This window comes from Pinus tabuliformis, chromosome 6, assembly GCF_031772625.1.
Source record: "Pinus tabuliformis cultivar Carrire ecotype Pingquan chromosome 6, CPIR1, whole genome shotgun sequence".
In the NCBI taxonomy this organism is placed as follows: domain Eukaryota; kingdom Viridiplantae; phylum Streptophyta; class Pinopsida; order Pinales; family Pinaceae; genus Pinus; species Pinus tabuliformis.
The window spans coordinates 13,113,797-13,135,971 of record NC_142292.1 but is presented as its reverse complement, the minus strand read 5'-3'; positions in this window follow the sequence as shown (position 1 = coordinate 13,135,971).

Genomic DNA, 22,175 nt, shown 5'->3' with positions numbered 1-22,175 from the left:
ACTAGACCTCACACCATTTGGTGTAGGAGTCCCATCTGGTACGATGGCCTGGTTGCCATTATCTTAAAGATTTTCCTCAACTCTTACTTTTCAGCACAGGAGAGTGGTCTACTTTGTCTTTCGAGAAGTGAGGTTCGCGTGCCTGGTGAGTGTAAGTGTCACTTGTGTCAATGGTTCTTTCACCATAGAGGGAGAGGGTGGGAGTGAGTCACAAGTCAGTTGGGAGAAGTCCCAACTTTGCTAGGAACACACAACACAACTGGACATGCACAACTTCCAGTGGAACAACTCACATGGATGCGGTAGTCACAACACACAAGGGAAGATAACACGTATAACACTTAGCGGATTAGTTCACGTGAGTACAACGGTTGTTATAGAAATTTCCATGTGAAAGGTCTACCTCATGTCTGGGAGAGTAGTCTACACGAGCGAGACAATGTTAACAGCATATACAACACATTTTCATTAACATATGTGTATTACAACAAGTGAATTAGTTCAAGTGTTAAACACAAGTTCAAGAAACATGCATTACAAGTGTTAAAGATGAGTCTTACAATAGATACAATACATGTGTGAAAATGTGTTGGCCTATTAGCAGGCTTCTGAATTAAGTAAAAGTTCCAAGACACATTGTTATGCCATACATCACTAACCCCATGTGAGGGGCATTGGAGCCACTACTTACTCCTCAAAGAAAAGATAACAAAGTCTTTTGGCTATGTGGGAGGAGTTGAGCTGAGAAATTCCTTTGCATGTACAAATGAGGGGGTATTTATAGCCAAGGGTGAAACTGACCCTTGTGGCTGTTCGACTACCCTCATGACTGTTTGACTTCCATGAATTTTCGAATTTACATGAATATTTGTACAACAAGTGGGTCTCTTGGGCTTCCACGTTACATTACATTGATTTTCCAACATGGCCCACAATGGAGATGTGGACGACATGACTCATGACACGACTCGACATGACAGTGCTAGTACATTCGTGCTGCTACTGGAGTGCAAGTTGAGTTGCAGCACTGTTGGGTGATGGATGTCTTCATGGTGTGTTACAGCTTCACCTCCTCATGGAAAGGTGTGCGGAGTCTTCGATGGTTGTTGGATCACTTGATGTTGCTTTGGCACATTTCTCCTTGCTTGTATGTTGGAAGGCTTGACAGACTCATCTGTTCGTAAAAAGTGCATGTTCGTTTGTTAGTCTATCCATGAGCACATCTTGCATGTCTGCTCATTCATACATCTGTGAACACATCTTTGCATGATCATCCATTCGCAAGCACATCTCTTTGCATGCATTGTTCGTTTATCCATTAGTGAACTTGTCCTTCTGTATGTGCTCCCTTTGTTCATCCCATTTGTCGTCGCGCCATGTTTGTTGGTGTACTTGTACCTGTAGTCACTCATGAAGAGATGACATCAAATCCAAAAACCTCCTAGTATACCATAACACATGATCATTTTGGTTGCAGGTGACTGGGAGAGGAAGCAAGGTTGTGAGGCGGGAAGATGGCTCTGGGCACTACTGATGAAAACTACGCAAGAGTCACTAGGTTATGAAGATGGGAAATCTGGGTCAACAGTGACTGTCCACGAGGTCTGGCTTGGCTGGAAGGAAAAACTGCACAAATTTTGGGAGAAACAGTCCGGATTGTAGGAAGGCAAGGCAGACAAAATCTGTGCATTTTCCGGAATGAGCGGGCAGCAGGGTTGGACAACAAAATTTGCGCGATTTCTTGGAGGAACAGGTTGGGCTGTAGGGAGGATTGGCAGACAGGATTTGCGCAATTTTATGGGGGAACGGGCTGGGAGCTTGACAGCCAAAACTGCGCAATTCCTGGAGGGAACTGGTAGCTGGATGTTGGGTCACTAGTAGTAGAAATTGTGCAATTCCTGAGGGGAACTTGCAGTCAGCTACCAGGAGCTTGGTAGCAGAAACTACGCAATTCTTGGAGGGAACTAGTAGTCTGCTGTTGGGCGCTGTTGGCGAGAGAAACTGCACTGAGGCTGGGAGGTCAACCTGCTGATCATCTCTGCACAATTTCTGAGTCGAGCGGACTGTTGGGCAGCAGAGGGTTTGCTCATGAAAACTGCACAATTTTCTAGATGAGTAGTCGATCGACTGCCGGGAGGACTGACTGGAAAAACTACGCAATTTTCTGAGGGAGACAGGGACAGGCACTGGGTGTCTATCTGGCCTGTCTACGCAATTTTCCCAGCCAATGGAGTGGGCAAGATTTGCAACCTCTACATAATTTTTGAGGGGAATGAGTCCTGGGGTGGCTGCTGGGTCAAATCCTCTGTTTGACCAACTTGAAGGCTAATTGATTGCTTGCGGGCATCACAGGTTTAAATAACTTGCTTGGTGCTTCTGCACTGTTCTGGGTGGCAGTCAATCGAGTCGATGGTGGGGTGATGGTCTGACTATCATAGGAGAGTATTGAATTGCTGTGCGGGTTACTTCGGTTTCCCCACTTACCCCATGGACACACATGGTTCACCTTTTTCCAACTCAGTGAAACACAATCAAAAGTTCAACTTGATCACAATGTTTCGAATATGGGAAGGGTAGCTTAGCTCGCAAGTTGAAGATTTTCAGAGTATAAGTTTTCATCTTTGGTGTTGCTCTGCTACCATCAGGCATGGACAGTACCTTGACGGAGTCACGCAGGAACACACACATTGCTCCTCTTTTAGCGAGCCTGGTCAGTACCCCAGTGGAGTTGCATGTTTCACCTCTTTGCGCAAGAAGCCTTTTTCTTCTTTCGCCTTTGTACTTTTCAAGAGGACTATGCATAGGGGGCAGAAGAGGGATCCCAACTTATTCGGAGCAGAAGCGGTTGTTACTTCAGAGAAGCATGAAAGACCTCTGACATGTTTAGATTTTCCCCTTCTCTATTTCTACTAGTTGGATGAGCTTGACCACATAGAGTAGAAAGTTGAGTATAGGCATGGGGCTTCCCAGTGTGGATACAAGTTCATGGTTGGACCAAAAATTCCCTTGCAGATGGTTCGTATTTTCTGTCAAGACTTCATCGGCCAAAGGTTATAACCAAGCACAAAGAAGATGGACACAAGACTGACCAAGTGCTGCAGTGTCACAAGTCTCTTCAAATTTCAGCCACATACTCTATTCAAAAGCTAGAACGTAGTATTTGGCAGCACTTATTTCCAGAAACAAAAATGGTAAGGTATTAAGCAAAAAAAACAAACGAAAACAAAAATAGTAAGCAAAGCAAACAAAGTGAAAACAACAATAAGCAAGCAAAGCAACCAATTCAGCAAGAAAACAAACATGCAAACCAGAAAGCAAAGATAAGCGAAAAAGCAAACACTACTCCTACTCCTATGCTAAACAGTTGGGGTTACGTGAAATAAAAGTTCCAATGAATTCACTGTAGGCATACCCGACCTACAGTCACAAAGACACAAGTGATTGAAATAGATAAAAAATAGTGTGCAACGAAAAATGAAAATACTTGAAGAACTTACACACGAGAGAGAAGGTCTCGTCTCTGTGCTGAAGAATGTGTCTAAACCACCCAACACACACGCTTACCTCTTCCGTGACTACCATTTTTCAACAAACCTCAGAGGCCTCTTACGAGTGTGTGTTGTTCTACACCAAGTTTGTCTGCGAGTGCGAGGAAGGAATGAAGCTTGTTACCTGCAATACGACTCGCCAAGTAAGATTGTTCTAGCCATTCAACGATTGGATCATAAAATTCATGATGGTTGTTTTGAAAGATTCGTGATCTTCGAGAAGATGGATTCCTGATTTGAGAGACGGGATCACGATGGGAATCTAATACGGATAGATAGATCTGGTCATTATCATCAGTCATGTAAAGATAGTGAGGGCTTGCCACAACCATCAGTGCAGGCCGAAGTGCCTCACTTGCTTGACTGAATTCTACGAAGAAAGATGTTACATGGTGAAGATCATAGTGCGCGAAGTGACTATCATTGGATGTATTGTTGGGAAAATGATAAATTGCATGACAACCACCCAATATAGAAGAGAAATCATACTAGTCGATCAAGATAGCAGATTCCTAGTTTGACATGAACAAAGAAATTTTTTGAACAATCATGCAAACGCTCTGAATGAGGGAAACAAGTTCGCTGTTTGCCAGACATGATAGAACACCCACCTGCAATTGGCGAAAAAGTGTGCATGCATCATGGTAATCATAGAGATGTAGAAAGGATGCCATCATCTGTGAATGTGTGAAACCAGTTGGGGTGTGGTGAAATGATAGTAACTTGATTCGCATGATAGGTTGTATGCTTGTCATCACTCATGGAGGTTGCTGGTGTGATGAGTGGGTAGATTTGATATGTGAAATTTGCAAAAAGACCAAGGAGCTCATTACAAGAGAGAACATCTTATAAGTATGATTCCAGATAAAGGTAATTATTGAGATGATCAACTTCGCTGTCCCATGATTGAATGAGGGACGGACACTCCCAACCCGAATTAGATGTAAGAGAGGTGCATGAAGACGGACATGTTGTAACAGACTCGTGGATTCGATCATTAGTGAAAATATGAAATTTTAAAATATCACACCCAGAATAGTAAATATTCTTTACATGGGGATCCACATCGAGTGCAACCATGTAGATATACGGATTGTGCATGAGAAACGAGATCTGATTTGGTTTGGCAGGCTTACCAGAGTCACAAGGTCCTGACATAACCATCAACGGACGTTGAAGTGCCTTGACTCCCTGGCATGTCCCGAAACTTTCCAGAATTGAAAAATTACATTTTGAGATGTGAACCAGATCATGCATGGCTTGAGGATGGCTGTTGTTACTGATTTCAAAACAACTTTCAGGATGACATCCATCTTTGTCAGAGGCTTCATCAAAATTTTCAGCAAGCTGACTTGACGTGCTGTCTTCATGCAACACACAAGATGATGATGGGTGGGAAGAGTCCTGCGTGTTGAGACTATTTTCATCGTGGAAAACCTCATTGCCTTGTGTCGATCGAGGAGATAAATCATGGGATGAAGAAGCAAGAGAACGTGGAATATCTCTGATGCATGTTGATGCACTATGAATGATAGGACATGCGGGCAAGTGAGGTGCAGAGGAAGCTTTGAAATGGATGTTTGCTTTGACTGGCGCACATTCCAGATCTGAGTTAGAGTGTACATGCGATGACAATAGATCATATGATGTGCTTGGGAATTCATCACAACATACGAAAGCGTGGGAGTGATGACAACCCAAGACTGGAGGTTGATCGAAAGAATTGATTATGCATGATGTTTCACCAAGATTCACATATCGAGAATCGATCAAGAATGGAAGCTCAATGTTTTGAGAGGAATTGATCATGTCTTCACCATCCCATTCCTCCATTTGTATGATGAGATTGCCTTGCACATGACTGCAACTTGAGCTAGCAACTCGAGAATCAAGAGAGTGCGCGCAGCTAACTTGTGAAGCAGATAGCTCAAGCGAGTCGTGGTGCAAGGAGTCATGGCTTGTAAATGATGGAGGATGATAGAGATGAAAATTATACTCAAGACTTGGGTTATGAATGGTGATGTCCTCTTGCGAAATGGAGGGATGAGTTTTCGCCATAGGCTTTCTTAACCATTTTGGAATTTCCTCCATTGGGACGGGAGACAGATGAACAGATGGATTGGGAACAGGTTGTGCAAATTCTTTAGCTTTGCAGCTACTGTGAGGGGGTACCCGCTCCGTAGAATTCTTATCTTTGCGGTTGTTGTGAGGGGGAACCCTCTTCGAGACATGAGGTGTCTCGTGATCCACAAGAGTAAAGGAAGAAGGGAAATCAGGAGGTTCACCGTTTCGGGAGACATGAACCAAGCATTTCAACTCTTAGCTCATGAAGTCAAGGTCCACAAACCGTTCAGAAATTTCATGACAGAGGTTAAGGAAGCAGGTAGAAAAGTCCTCAACTGATTAACCAGGCTTCATTCGTAGATGAGAGATTCTTTCATAGACATCTTAGTGGTCACACTCATCGAATGCTTAATGGAGCTCCTTGAGGAAAGTGAGAAGGGAATGGATGGAATCAGGTGGCAGGGTATGACACCTCTGATTAGCACAACCTTCAAGGATGAGGAAGAAGAGTATGCAAACAAGATCACCAGTATCGATTTCATGAGATTCACAGAAATGTAGAAAATCAGAAATGTGCTCGGTTATGGATGTTCTGTCCTCACCATCAAAATTTAACAAGGACAATTGATCGAGAAGCTCATTGGGGATTGATAACTGATTAAGAGAGAAATGAGAGAAACACCCCAGGAGCACAAATTGTGTATTATTCATTGGGTAAGAGATTCAACCCAGATGTACGGGTTCAACTTGCCACTTGGCCATCCTTCTAGCACCAAAATGTTGGCGGTGCTGGACCCGCCAACATCAGGGGATCTCGCTAGTATGAAGTCCCAACTAGACCTCACACCATTTGGTGTAGGAGTCCCATCTAGTAGGATGGCTTGGTTGCCATTATCTTAAATATTTGCCTAAGCTCTTACTTGTTAACACAGGAGAGTGGTCCACTTTGTCTTCCGAGAAGTGAGGTTCAAGTGCTTGGTGAGTGTAAGTGTCACTTGTGTCAGTGGTTCTTTCATCGTAGAGGGAGAGGGTGGGATTTATTCCCAAGTTGGTTGGGAGAAGTCCCAACTCTGCTAGGAACACACAACACAATAGGACATGCACAGCTTCTGGCAGAATAGTCCACACGAATGTGGTAGTCACAACACACAAGGGAAGATAACACGTATAACACTTAGTGATTAGTCCACATGAGTACAACGGTTGTTATAGAAAAATCCATGTGAAAATCCTGCCTGATGTCCGGGAGAGTAGTCTACACAGGCGAGACAACGTTAACAACATATACAACACATTTTCATTAACATATGTGTATTACAACAAGTGAATTAGTTCAAGTGTTAAACATAGGTTCAAGCAACATGCATTACAAGTGTTAAAGATTAGTCTTACAACAGATAAAATACATGTGTGAAAACATGCTAGCCTGTTAGCAAGATTTTGAATTAAGCGAAAGTTCCAAGACACATTGTTACACCATACATCACTTACCTCGTGTGAGGGACATTGGAGCCATTGCTTACTCCTCAAAGAAAATATAACAGACTCTCTTGGCTATGTGGGAGGAGTTCAGGTGAAAAATTCCTTTGCATGTACAAATGAGGAGGTATTTATAGCCAAGGGTGAAACTGATCCTTGTGTCGTTTGACTACCCTCATGATTGTTTGAATTCCATGAATTTTCGACTTTACATGACTCTTTGTACAACAAGTGGGTCTCTTGGACTTCCACGTTACATTACATTGATTTGATAACATGACCCACAGTGGAGATGTGGATGACATGACTCATGACACGACTCCACATGACAATGCTGGTACATTCGTGCTACTGCTGGAGTGCATGTCGAGCTACAGCGTTGCTGAGTGATGGATGTCTTCATGGTGTGTTGCAAATTCATCTTCGCATGGCAAGGTGCATGGAGTCCTCGATGGTAATTGGATCACTTGATGTTGCTTTGGCATGTTGCTCCTTGCTTGTATGTTGAAAGGATTGACAGGCTCATCTGTTCACGAAAGGTGCATGTTCATCCGTTCGTCTGCCCGTGAGCACATCTTACATGTTTGCTCATTTGTCCATCCGTGAACACATCTTTGCATGATCATTCGTTCATGAGCTCATCTCTTCACATGCATTGTTCGTTTGTCTGTTGGTGAACCTGTCCTTCTGCATGTGCTCCCTTCGTTCATTCCATTCGTCATCACGCCATCTTTGTTGGTGTACCTGTACCTTCAGTCACTCATGACGAGACGACATAAAATATAAAAACCTCCTAGTCTACCATGACATATGATCATTTTGGATGCAGGTGACTGGGAGAGGTAGTACTGTTGCAAGGCATGATGATGGCTCCTGGCACTACTGATGAAAACTACGCAAGAGTCACTTGGTGATGAAGATGGGCAATCTGGGTCGACAGTGACTCTCTGTAAGGTTTGGCTTGGCTGGAAGGAAGAACTGCGCAAATTTTGGGAGGAATAATCTGGGCTGTAGGAAGGCAAGGCAGACAAAATCTACACATTTTCTGGAATGAGCAGGTAGTGGGGTTAGACAACAAAATTTGTGCAATTTCTTGGAGGAACAGGCGGGCTACAGGGAGGATCGGAAGATAGGATTTGCGCAATTTTCCGGGGGAACGGGCCGAGAGCCTAACAACCAAAACTGTGCAATTCCTGGAGGGAACTAGCAGCTGTTTGCTGGGTCACTGGCAACAGAAACTATGCAATTCTTGAGGGGAACTGGTAGTCAGCTGACAGGAGATTGGCAACAAAAACTCTGCAATTCTCAGAGGGAACTGGTAGTCTTTTGTTGGGAGATGCTGGCGAGGGAAACTGCACCGAGGCTAGGAGGCTAACCTACTGATCATCTCTGTACAATTTCTAAAACGAGTGGACTATTGGGCAGTAGATGGCCTCCTCATGAAAATTGCACAATTTTCTAAATGAGCAGTCGGTCGACTGTCGGGAGGACTGGCTGGAAAAACGGCACAATTTTTTGAGGGAGACAGGGACGTGTTGATCTAAAGATGATTTGAGGTTATCATTGATGTCAACCCAAGAAGCACCAAGGATGACCCTGAACTTCCATGGCACATTGGGCATCATCATTCATGATTTCTCGTCTCATAACCATTATAGGAATACTCTACTCAAAAATATCTTTCTATCAGTATATAACTCTCCTCTTAATTCCTCATGGCTTGTAATTTATTCAAGATTGAAGTTAGTAACCCCAATTAGTGGGCTAAAACCCCATGGGGTTGTGGCATGCATTTATCATTTATTCTGGTCATTGAATAATCAATAATTAATAATTTTTTAAGCTCCTAAAATCCCTCCAACATTCTTTATAGAAGCCCCTCTCAACTCTATAAAAAGAAATCTCATATATCCTCCAAAAGCAATGATCGTGGATTGTTCGCTATAAATTTATTTCTGCAAAGTCTTAGATGTTGAAATTAAGACCCATTTGAGCTGAAATCCTGATGAACGAAGTGACCAAATTTCATATCTTGGTTAGGTATATTTACGGAGATATGATATGTGGAAGTTATGGTTTTTACAGGCTCCTGAATTTCATCTCAAAGAGGTGACATTGGGAAAATCGTCATAACTCTCTCTGAGAAGCGAATTGGAATTCTGTAAAGAATGGAGGATAGTGCATGGACTGTAGTTTTTTGTTTATAAATTTCAGAGCTAAAGGAGGAAACAGTGGCACGTGGCACGCCGTACAATTTCACTCTACTGAACTAGTCCATAATTAGGTCATTGTGAGAGATTGTGCATAACTTTGCCTTCAAGAATCCAAATTGGGTCAGACCTATGAAATTGGAAAGAAGACTCAGAGGGAAACTACAGGACCGAAGATCACATATTGAGGATATGAAATCACAGAGATACATTAGATTCAATATCATTCTCCTAGAAGGCAAGAAAAAAAACTAGATCAAGTGCTGTCAAGGGCTGCAAAGGACCAGACTTTCTAGGGCAGCAAAGAGCAAGGTTAAGCAAAATGATGCAGCAGAGGTAAGCTCTAGGTAAGTATATTTTGTATATGCATGTTCATCTCTTAATTGCATTAGGTTCTTTGTATTCTAATTTGTTGTTTTTGTTTAACACTGACATATGCTTTGCAAGATGAGGTAAATTTTTCTATTAATGTCATGGGTATTTCCTTGAAGACTTTTTGTAGGTATTATATATTCATCAAGAGAAGAATGAAGGCATAATATAATGTTCTGAAGAGTGAGAAAAGGTAGCATGACAAGAGCAACAATCAAGGTGCAGAACAACAACAAGAAGATCACTGCATGAAGTCTTCAAGTGGGCATCACTGCATACAATCATTGTAAAAGTATCATTGTACAGAGTCATTGTAAAAGTTGTAAAAATGTCTATCTACCAAGAGTTGAAGAGGCAGTGTCAGGAGGTCTAGGATCATCATTAGGTGGTTGTGTCATAGTTGGCTTTATGGTCTAGTTTGTTTTCTTCTTCTACATCATTCTATATCATTGTAAAGTGGACCATTTTACCTGGTACGGGAGTCCATTCTTCTTTTATTCTTCTATAGGGTGGTATGGTGGTGCTAGGCTAGTGCCTGAAGTCACCAAAAGGTTCAATCTTGTAAAAAATTTAGGGTGGTAGGGTGGTGCTAGGGTGAGTGATAGCTCATTGGGTGTTGGGGCATCTATTCAGTTGACTACTGAAGAATCTCAGGCGTTGGAGCATCCATCCAGTGGGAATTGGAGAAGAATGCTTTTCTAGATTCTTGGAAGTTGGAGCTTTCTTTTCAATTGGAGTTGAATATTAAAGAATTATTAGAAAATCATTCAGGTGGTTTTTGTCGAAACTATGTGCATTTGTGTTCCTTTTGTTTACTACTATCATTGTACAAACACTGATAATAATTGAATATTAACTAATGCTCTATAAGATTAATAATAATACTAATTGAAAGGAATACTAATTCACTGCCCCCCCCCCCCCAGTATTTCCAACAATTGGTATCAGAGCCAAGTTCCTTTAATAGCAGTTTAACACCTCGAAGGAGATCATGGAGCATACCAAGAATGGTGTACCTTTGTTCAATGAAAACAATTATGCACTCAGGAAAGGAAGAATGGAGGTCTATCTCTTGGCGCAAGGTTACGAAGTATGGGACACTGTTCAAAATGGCTTTACACTAACCGTGGATGCACAAGGTAAGAAGAATTTGGTAAATGATGCAAAAGCAAAGAATATTATTATCAGTGGACTTATTGAATCTGCTTATTATAAGGTGTTGGGTTGTAAAACCACCAAAAATGTATGGGACAAGCTTGAGAATATATATGCAGGTGACTCAAATGTCAAAGAAGCAAAGCTTCAAATCTATAGAGAAAAATTTGAGCAAATCAGAATGAAAGAAGATGACAACATTGCTGCATACTTCCAACATGTTGATGAAATAACCAACACTTTGGAAGGATTGGGAGAGCCTGTTGACGAGAAGACTATTATACAAAAGGTTCTTAGAACACTACCAGGAAGATTCAACCCAAAGGCACCGGTCTTAGAATACAGTGCAAATATGGCCAAACTTAGCAAAGAAGAATTACATGGAGTTCTCATAGCATATGAAATGAGACTTGATGAAGAAGAGGGTACTTCACATCTAGAAACTGCGTTCGTTGCATCTAAGAAAACCAATAAAGACAAGCAACCTTCAAAGGCAAAGGCCTGCACTTGCAAGTGTGAAGAAAAGGAAGATGATGAAGAAGGTTTTTCAGATGGAGAATATGCTTACTTTACAAGAAAACTAAAAATTTTCGAGAAGAAAGGATTCAAAAGGAACTTTCTCTCTAAAGAAGATAGCTCATCATCCGATGAAGACAATGACAATGAAGAAGAAGCCAATGAGAAAGTATTGTTTATTGCCAAGCACAATAAACAAGAGGTATCAAACAACAAAGAAGAAGGGTTGACCATAGAAGAATTTTCTGAGGAAATCAAGCTTATAAAAGAGCTCAAAGTTGAGAAGATTCGTTCCAATACTCTTGAAGAACAATCTCAATGTCTCAAAATTGAAGTTGAAGAACACAATTGTATTGAAGAGTCACTTCAAAAGAAGTGGGAAGAAAGCAACTGAGAAAGGGAAACATTAGAAGCTGAAGTAGTCTCGCTATGTAAGGAAGTGAAGAAGGGAAACAAAGTCCAAAACTGTGCCAACAACTCAAGGGCGTTGGAAGAAATCAATAATATAGTGACACGAGACCTCAAGAGATTAGTCCAATAGAAGCAACAAGAGCTCGACACAACATTTGCAGAGATTAGTAGGATCACACAATAGATGTAGGAAGTAGAAATTGAAAGGAAGGAATTTGATCAAAGATACATATCCGCTATTGACCAAAAGAAAAAGGAATTAGAAACATCTTCAATAGAAATAAGTAGGCTCAGGATTGAAAATGAGAAGCAAAAGGAACAGATACAGGTTCTCAACAGAGAAGTAAATAATACCACTCTTCTCAAGCTACGGGTTGAGGAGGCAAAAAAGAAGGAAGATCTTGAAAAGATGGTTTCAAGAAGATCTTGCTCAAAAGCAAGAAGAACTTGATGCAACCCATAATGAGATCAACAAACTCAAGGGATCGCAAAAAGAACACTTACAAGATAAGACAGATGAAGAAGCAAAAATGAAGGCAATTAAAGATGGTAAAGCTCTAGTTGATGAAGGTACAAGCTCCACAGCTTCGCAGGATGATTCTAAGAAGGAAGTTGATCAAAGTGAAAATCAAAAGAAGAATGTTGCAACTCCAAATAATAAGACCAAATAAATCAAGAATAAAGGACCACAAAAAACTACAACATCGCCTCCAAAGAAGAATGAAAAATCTTCTAGGTATGTTCATTTATTTAATGGTTATTTCTTTTTATGTGCTAACTATGGACATATGGCTAGGGATTGTGAAGTTTTTGACAGGTACAATCATTATCTACAAAACCCTAGAAGCAAGTTTGCAGGATCATGAGACAGGTTCCACGATGATTTTGTCAGAAGAGAATACATGCCAGATGGGCCAAATATTAAATGTTTCAAATGCCATAACTATGGCCACAGCGCTCACAGTTGTAGATATCATATGGAATCACCTATGGACAACATTGAATGCTTCAAGTGTCATAACTATGGGCACATGGATCAAGATTGTAGGAATAAGAAGGTCTAGAAAAGGAAACAGGTACATGAAGACAAAGTAGATAACAAGGTTTCAACAATTATGCTTTCAGGATTTATAAAAGCAAAAGGTCATGAGGAATTAGCAGTTGCTTCAGATAATGACTCAAGTCAAGATGGCCTATTAGGTGACTCACTATTTTGAACAATATGGCTTGCTGATTCCTTAATGTTTATACAGGAGGAGTCTATGCAACAATATATGGCACAAGTCTATGATTGACAGGAAGGTAGTTTGAACAAGATGGTAGTTTCATTAAAGGTTCAAGGGGAGCAAAACAGTTGAAGGATTACAGGTTACCAGGTACAAGGCAAGATTAGTCTGCAAAGGATATGCATAGGTTGAGGGAATCAATTTTGACGAAACATTTGCACCAGTTTCTAGAATGGAAGCCATCCGGATGTTTCTCGCCTATGCATGTTCAAGAAAAATAAAAGTCTACCAAATGGATGTTAAGTCAATATTTCTGAATGGCGAATTATAAGAAGAAGTTTACATCGAACAACCTGAAGGTTTTCTACTATTAGAAAGAGAAGACTATGTGTGTAGGTTAAAGAAGGCTTTGTATGGTCTCAAGCAGGCTCCGAGAGCATGGTATGCTCGTCTTGATGGATATCTATGTCAACAAGGGTTCAAGAAAGGTATTGCTAATAACAATCTTTACGTACAAATAGATAAAGATAATTTAACAATCATTGAGGTATATGTGGATGATATAATCTTTGGTAGCAATGATGATCGACTAAGTAAGAAATTTGCTACAAAGATGCAAAGTGAGTTCGAGATGTCTTTACTTGGTGAGTTGACATACTTCTTAGGGCTTCAAATATCTCAGCAAGAGAAAGGAATATTTATATGTCAAGCCAAGTACATCAAGGAAATGCTCAAGAAATTCAAAATGGAAGATTGCAAACCCATCCTTACTCCGATGGTAACAGGTTGCAAATTGAGCATAGACGACTCATCTAAGGATGTGGATCAGAGGTTGTACAAATATATGATTGGTAGTCTTCTATATGTAACAACCTCCCGACCAGATGTTATGCAAGCAGTTGGACAAGTAGCAAGATTCCAAGCAGCACCAAAAGAATCACATATTATTGCCATCAAAATAATTCTTCGATATCTAAAGGGCACAACAGAATATGGCTTGTGGTATCCCAAGGGAAACAATATCATTATTCAAGCCTTTATAGATGCAGATTGGGTAGGAAGCGTTGATGATCGTAAGAGTACTAGTGGATCAACATTCTATCTAGGTGGTTGTCTCGTATCATGGTTGAGAAAAAACCAAACCTCAATCTCGTTATCTACAATGGAAGCAAAATACATTGCAGTGGAAGCTTGTTGTACTCAAGTCCTTTGGATGAAACACACTTTGTAAGATCTTCAAGTACAATTCAGTGACCCTATTCCCATCTTTTGTGATAACACTAGTGCCATCAACATCTCCAAGAATCATGTCATGCATTCAAAAACAAAACACATTCTGATCAAATATCATTTTGTTAGAGAACAAGTCGCTGAAAATAATATCAAACTTGAATATGTTGGTACAAAAGAACAAATCACTGATATCTTCACTAAATATTTACCTCGTGAAGCATTTGAATATCTTTGCCAGAAGATTGGCATTTTCTCAAGTTCTCATTAGATTTTCCTTATTCAGAAAATAAAGGGGGAGTGGAAGTGTGTACAGGTCCTCAAGATGGTTGTGTGTCAGGGGGAGTTACCCTTTGCCATTGATGTCAAAGGGGGAGAGAAGGCAGTAGGAAGAGGTGCCCTGATCGCAGGGGGGTACTTATGTTGCCATCAATGCCAAAGGGGGAGATTGTTGATCTAAAGATGATCTGAGGTTGGCATTGATGTCAACCAAAGAAGCACCAAGGATGACCCTAAACTTCCATGTCACATTGGGCATCATCATTCATGTTTTCTCGTCTCATAACCATTATAGGAATACTCTACTCAAAAATATATTTCTATCGGTATATAGCTCTCCTCGTAATTCCTCACGGTTTGTAAGTTATTCAAGATTGAAGTTAGTAACCCCAATTAGTGGGATAAAACCCCATGGGGTTGTGGCATGGCATTTATCTTTGATTTTTGTCATTTAATAGTCAATAATTAATAATTTTTTAAGCTCTTGAAATCCCTCCAACATTCTCTATAGAAGCCCCTCTCAACTCTATAAAAAGAAATCTCATATATCCTCCAAAATCAGCGATCGTGGCATTTTCGCTATAACATTATTTCTGAGAAGTCTTAGATGCTGAAATTAAAACCCATTTGATCCGCAATCCGGATGAACGTTGTAGAGCATTGGAAAGGTATGTTTTAACGAATAACTTAGTGGTGTTTCAAGCAATAGTTGTAACCTTTTCTTTGTTATAAAATAGGGAGAATGTAACGAGAATGAGCACGAATGACCCAATCACTAATAGTTATCTTCTCTATGTAGGTAAGGACAAAAGTGGGAAAGCGCGGTGCAAAACGAGAATTCCATGGGGAGATAACGACTGTCCCTCCAAAACCAAATAAAATCCAGACCAGGGCGAGTAAATCAAGGCAGATCAATCCGGGACGAGATGAAGGACTGTCAGTTCGGAAGGCTAGGCAGAGAAAAGAGAGGAGTTAACAGTTTAACAGATCCCTCAGGATCTTTGAGCCTGAGGGATCGTTACTTTCAATTATTTTGTTGTATAGTTAACTCCGCTATTACTTGTATAAAAAGGGACAGCATCGAAGACTTAAGGGACTTTTGATTATCTTGTATCTTTACTTTTCGTTTACAGACTTCACAGTTGGCTAAACTTAGACTATCGAGTCTCTTTGAGACTTAGTTTTGCTCTACTATCATTGATGCGTTAATATAATATATTTGGTGTTACTTTCTCCCTGCATCTGAAGTAAGTTACGGCGGTGTGCCATTGGAAGCTAAGGGCCCGGCTCCAACGGACACTGGCTGATTGTATCATTTACAGTTTGGCTTTGTGCGGTTTGTTTATTGTTTTTAATAATCTGATATACTTACACGCTGTTCCATACTTGTTCATCAGTAGTTTTCCTTTTGTAAATCTTTGTAACAAGTTTACATCATATTTCCAGAATTGATCACATAACATTGTTCTGAGCTGTTCACTTCTGTTACAGAATTTATAAGTGAAACGTTTTAGCTACATATGGATGGAGTGATGATCATAAGAAGATGGAATTAATGTCGTGTGTGGACTACTAGTGATTATTTCAGATTATGTGTATATATGATTGACGTTTCCTGTTCATGGTGATTTGCTGTTCCATTTGATTAAGCTGTCTACTTGTACAAAAGGTTGCTCTTTCTTTGTATAGAATTGAGAGTGTTGAACTCGCGAGATTTAGTTTCTTTACTGCCGTTCCTTTTACTGCTATTCCATTGCTGAATTGCCGTTCCATTCTGCTTTCTTGCTGTTCCTTTTTACTTGCATTCATTGGTTTGGTGTGAGAGGAGGATCAAGGCTGTCGTGAGACATAGCAGACACTATTATGCTCCCAGATCCATGATCCATACTCTAATTCCTTTTCCTTCATCAGTTTCTAGAGGGATGGGTTATTGCTTCCGTAGCCTTGACTGATAAAATTGCCGTGTGTGATTCTTTTATGCAAAAGTAATTTAGCCATAGCTTAGCATCCGTTTACTCTTGTATTTCTTAGACCTATACTACTAAGCATTACTCTGACAAATAGCCTCAAATTGAGATACCCTTTACAATAACAAAACGCTCCCGGATTGACTTGTAATGTGAGATAACTAGAGGTGAAAAAGACCCTTGTTACAGCTCTACATTTTGGCGCCGTTGCCGGGGAAAGGGTATAGCCATTTGTCTTTTTAAACAGGGTAGTGTACGAATCTGCTAGGGGAGGGTTGGATTTTAAAAACAGAAGGTAAGAACCTGCGTACGGAGCATGTAAACGCCCTGCTCCACCGTCCACTTTCCTAGCAGAATTGATTGGTTAAATAGGATTTAGCAGCTTAGTTGGAGTGCATGACTAAGCAGAAAAAGCCAGAAAAAGATCAAAAGCCTCCACCCAAAGCCAAGGGGCCGATGACCCTTGGACGAACGACCTTCATAGACGAAATCTATAAGAAAGCTGAATCTCAGCCATCAGTAGGTTATAAGAAAATCAATTCTAAATAGCCTACTAGTTCCCTTCAGGCCCCGGGATCACCATCTGAAGCCTTTGCTGAAGTGCACAGTCAAACAGAGGAGCAAGACTTTCAAGAAATTGAGAATTTGACTCCTGGACTATTGCACGAAGGGAATCTTAGTAACCTTTGCGAAGGAGGAGGAGAAACAGGGGAAACCGGGGAACCTAGATCTCCTATTGAACCAAACCAACCTTTAAATAGCCCGGATAAAGGAAGCGCTGCAAAAATCTTCGTTGAAGGAATTCATTCACCTCAGATAGTTGGGACCATCATTATCCCTGATAAAGGGAGTGTTGTCAAAACAATCCCTGTTAAGACTACCCCTTCTCAACCAAGGAACACTCTCTTGGAAATTCCTGAAGATTACTGGCATATATTCGATCCCATGGCGCAGAATCAGCCAAACACCCAGACCTCCACATTGCAATATCCTATAGTAGATTCTGCAGCAAATGCGCCCATGAAAGCTATCCCTCTCCAGCATATCCCCACATTTCATGGCCTTACATCAGAAGATCCGGATGCATTCTTGTTCGAATTTGATGTATTATGTAGAGGATACGATTACAACACCGATCCCCATAAATTAAAATTGTTCCCCTCCACATTGAAAGGGGCTGCTTTAAGATGGTTTATGGGCTTAGGTGGTGGGGTTATTAACAATTGGGATCAAATGAAAGAAGCCTTTTTAAAGAAATATCAGGATTACTGTAGGTCAAGAGAACTAAAAGATGAAATCTTTCAAATGTCAGCTAGACCAAACGAAACTCTAGAAGAATATGTAGAACGTTTTCAATATAACTTGCAAAGATCTCCCTATGCATCGTTACCTCTGCCTGATAACGTGTTGAAAACCGCATTAATTAGAGGTATGAAAGAACAATGGATTGAAACGTTGAATATTATGGGGAAAGGAGACATTTATCAGGAAAATTTTGCTGATATCATCGATCTGTGTATCAGGAGCTCGAGAGGCAGCACGAGGATAAAACCAGCAGAATATGATCGCTTTACCAGAGATAACAGAACATCAACAGAGGGAATAACACGTGTGGAACTTGGAAATTTGCTAGAAAATTTTAAAACTGATATCCTGGGGACATTAACTACACAGCTTGATATTGTGCAAGCTAAACAGAAGCAAGCAGAGGCAGAACAGAATCTAGCGATCTTCTGCCCTCGATGCAGGAAGAAACATAGCCACAAGGAATGCCCGCTGGATACAGTCCAAACATGTGCTATCTACACCAAGGACCACCTGACTGAAAGCTGCCCCTCACTCCCTGGTTTGAAGGCAGTATACAAAGAAGCAGAAGAGGAGCCAGAATCAGCATATTTTATTAACCAGCGTCGTCAATGGCAGCCAAGGCAATCTGGTATGTTTTCAGACCCCTCCTCTTCTTTTCAACCTCCGTCGTTCAATGCTCAGCAACAGAATATGTGGCAAAATCAGTCTCAGCCCCCGTTTTCAAATTGGTCACCTCAAATGTTTCCTACTCCGAATCCTTGGATGAACCAATTTGGCTGGCCAAACTAATCCCCCACCATATTGGCAGAATAATTCATATCCTCTGCAATGGACCCCTTCTACTTCGCAAGGTTCACCCTGGCAGACAAGCTGGCCAAAATCGACATATCAGCCAGCGGGATCAATTCCACTCCCTCAACCAACTCTGCAAGCCTTACAACAAAATCCCCAGCCTAATCTGAGACCGCAGCTCCCAGCCCAACCCAACCCCAATCCGAATAATAGACCAGTTCAATCTCTTCAAATTATATAATCCTCAGAAATTGAACCTGATCTGCGGGAGTGCAATGATCTTCAGTTAAGATCTGGGCGAATAATAGAAACTGAGGGACATAGAACAACTCACATTGAAGATCAGTTACCTATAGAACAGCCGTCACAACAGGAAGATGTAAATAAAGACCAAGCCCATCAGCAAGTAATTACATCTCCTCCACCTTTCCCAGAACGATTGGCCATTCCACGACCAACGCAATATCCAGATTTTGATATTCTGGGAGAACTACAAAACTTGTATATAAGAATTCCATTCCTTCAAGCTATACAGGATATCCCTATATATGCAAAAACCATAAAAGACGTGTGTAGCAGAAAATCAAAAAGAAATGTAACCTCTAACCCAAGAGTCCAGGTAGTCGGCACCTTATCCGACCTCCTATCAGGAAAAGAAACACCAGTTAAATACGAGGACCCTGGAAACCCAATTGTCACTGTTCAAATCTATGGGCAGACCTTGACCAACGTCTTAGTTGATCTAGGGGCTGCAATTAACATCCTGACAACATCAACTTGCCAGAAGCTCGGAATTACATCGGTAGAACCTACTTCCACTTTGTTAGAACTAGCTGACCGATCAGTAATTAGACCAGAAGGCACCTTGTATGATGTCATGGTTTCAGTGGACTCCTGGGAATACCCGACCGACTTCCTGATAATTAATCCAAGAACCCGACTAGATGGACATCCGCTAATTCTAGGTAGACCGTGGCTCGCTACTGCTGACGCCTACATTGGTTGCCGGCAGGGAAACATGACCATAACCAGAGGGCCGGATATCAAAAATCTAATCTTGTACCCTCCAGCGCAGCCAAGCATCACGATGATGAGAACCAACCTACGCCCTGCCTCATATATCACTGACAATATTAGACCCCCATTAACAGTCCAGGAAGCGCTAGATTTCAAAGATCAAACGGAAGATGATGCCATCAATAAATTCATTAATCAAACAGAATCCACATCGTATACACAATGTTTTATGATAAAAGCGGCATTTGATAACGAATTAGAGGAGGATCCTCTGAAAGACAAACATGACCAAATTATACCTGTGACTTCTGTCGCTAATAGCAAAGTAGTGCAAATTGAACCGGGGAAAACTTTAAATATTAACGCTAATCTGACACCAGATCAAGAGACAAAACTCATCCAGCTGTTATGAAAGTATCAGGAGGCATTTGCATGGGACGATCCCGATATGAAAGGGATTGATCCCCAGCTATGCACACATCATATTTATATCGAAAAAGATGCAAGACCTGTTCGTCAACCACAAAGAAGACTCAACCCCCATTTAAAAGATGTTGTAAAAACTGAGCTTCAGAAACTTTTAGATGTTAATTTTATTTATCCTATCTCTGACAGCAAATGGGTCTCTCCACTTGTGGTAGTACCTAAAAAGAACAGGAAATGGAGGATCTGTGTGGATTATAGAGAATTAAACAAAGCCACACAAAAAGATCACTTCCCTCTCCCATTCATAGATCAGGTACTGGACACCTTAGCAGGCAAGAAATTCTTTTCTTTCTTGGATGGCTTCAGCGGATACAATCAGATTCAGATTGCCCCTGAAGACCAGGATAAGACTACCTTTACTTGTCCCTGGGGAACGTTCGCTTATCGAGTCTTACCTTTTGGTTTATGTAATGCCCCAGCCACATTCCAAAGGGCTGTTCTTAGCATCTTTGCAGATTTAATTAATGATGGATTGGAAGTCTACATGGATGATTTCACACCATATGGAGATGACTTTGATCCAGCTCTAGATACTCTCGAAAAAGTCCTACAGCGCTGCATTGCTACCAGACTTTGTTTGAGTCACGAAAAGTGTTACATGATGATGACCGAAGGACTCATTCTGGGACACTACATTTCAGCAGCTGGTATTCAGGTAGACCCGGCTAAAATTCAAATACTTTTGCTTATTCCGACCCCCACTAATCAAACAGAGGTACGCAGTTTTCTTGGTTTTTCTGGGTATTATAGAGGATTCATACAACATTATTCACATATTGCCGCACCTTTACATGCATTAACTGGAAATGTTGACTTCTTATGGACAGAGAAATGTGATCGAGCTTTCAAAGAATTAAAGAAGCTGGTATCTACAGCTCCAGTTCTCCGAGGACCTGATTGGAATTTACCATTCCAAATTTCAACTGATGCCTCAGACACAGCAATCGGTGCAGTTTTGGGCCAAGAAGAGGATAAAAGACCATACGCCATCTATTACATCAGCAAAAATTTGACTCCGGCTGAATTAAATTATACTGTCACCGAAAAAGAATTTTTATCTGTGATACACGCTGTTAATAAATTTAGACACTATATTACAGGCTATCCCGTTATTTTGTATACAGACCATTCTGCTATTAAGTATTTAGCAAATAAGCCCATTACAAATGGAAGAATAACTAGGTGGTTGATCCTGTTGCAGGAGTTTGATATTACAATCAGAGATCGACCGGGGAAAGAAAACCTTGTAGCTGATTTCCTCTCACGAATACCAAAATCAGTTGAAGCAGCAGCAGTCGAGGACCAATTTCCAGACGAACACTTATTTGCTGTCGCTGTTCAGACTCCCTGGTACGCTGATGTTGCTAACTATCTTGCAGTAGGTAAGCTTCCAAAACATTTAACCCCCAATGAACGGAAGCAGATTGTTCAGAAAAGCACTCGATTTTCGTGGGTTGGGGGCTATTTGTTTCACACAGGCGCAGATATGGAAATCAGAAGATGTATTCGAGAGGACGAAATCTTTGATATCTTGAAAGCCTGCCATGATGGGTCATGTGGAGGACATTTTGCTGACCGAAGAACAGCACATAAAGTATTACAAACGGGATATTACTGGCCTACAATTTTCAAGGATGCGAAAAAATTTGTCCAGGCCTGTGATAGCTGTCAGCGTGCAGGACGACTTGGTCCAGCCGACGAAATGCCTTTGCGGCCTCAATTAGTGATCGAACCTTTCGAACGCTGGGCTCTGGACTTCGTCGGACCCATCAGCCCGCCATCAAACCAAAGAACCTACATTTTGGTGGCAACTGAATATGTTACCAAATGGGTGGAAGCGGAGGCATTGCCTAGAGCTACAGAAGATTCGGTAATACAATTCTTGTTCCATTTGTTTGTACGCTATGGTCTTCCAAGAGAAGTAATTACAGACGGAGGACCACAATTTGTGGGACATAAATTAGCTGCAACACTCAATAACTATAGTGTCCAACATAAAATTACTACCCCATACCATCCGCAGGCAAATGGGCAAGTGGAGAGCAGCAATAAGGTAATAGAGTCTATTTTGACAAAAACCGTTGCCTCACATCGGCGTGATTGGGCGGACCGACT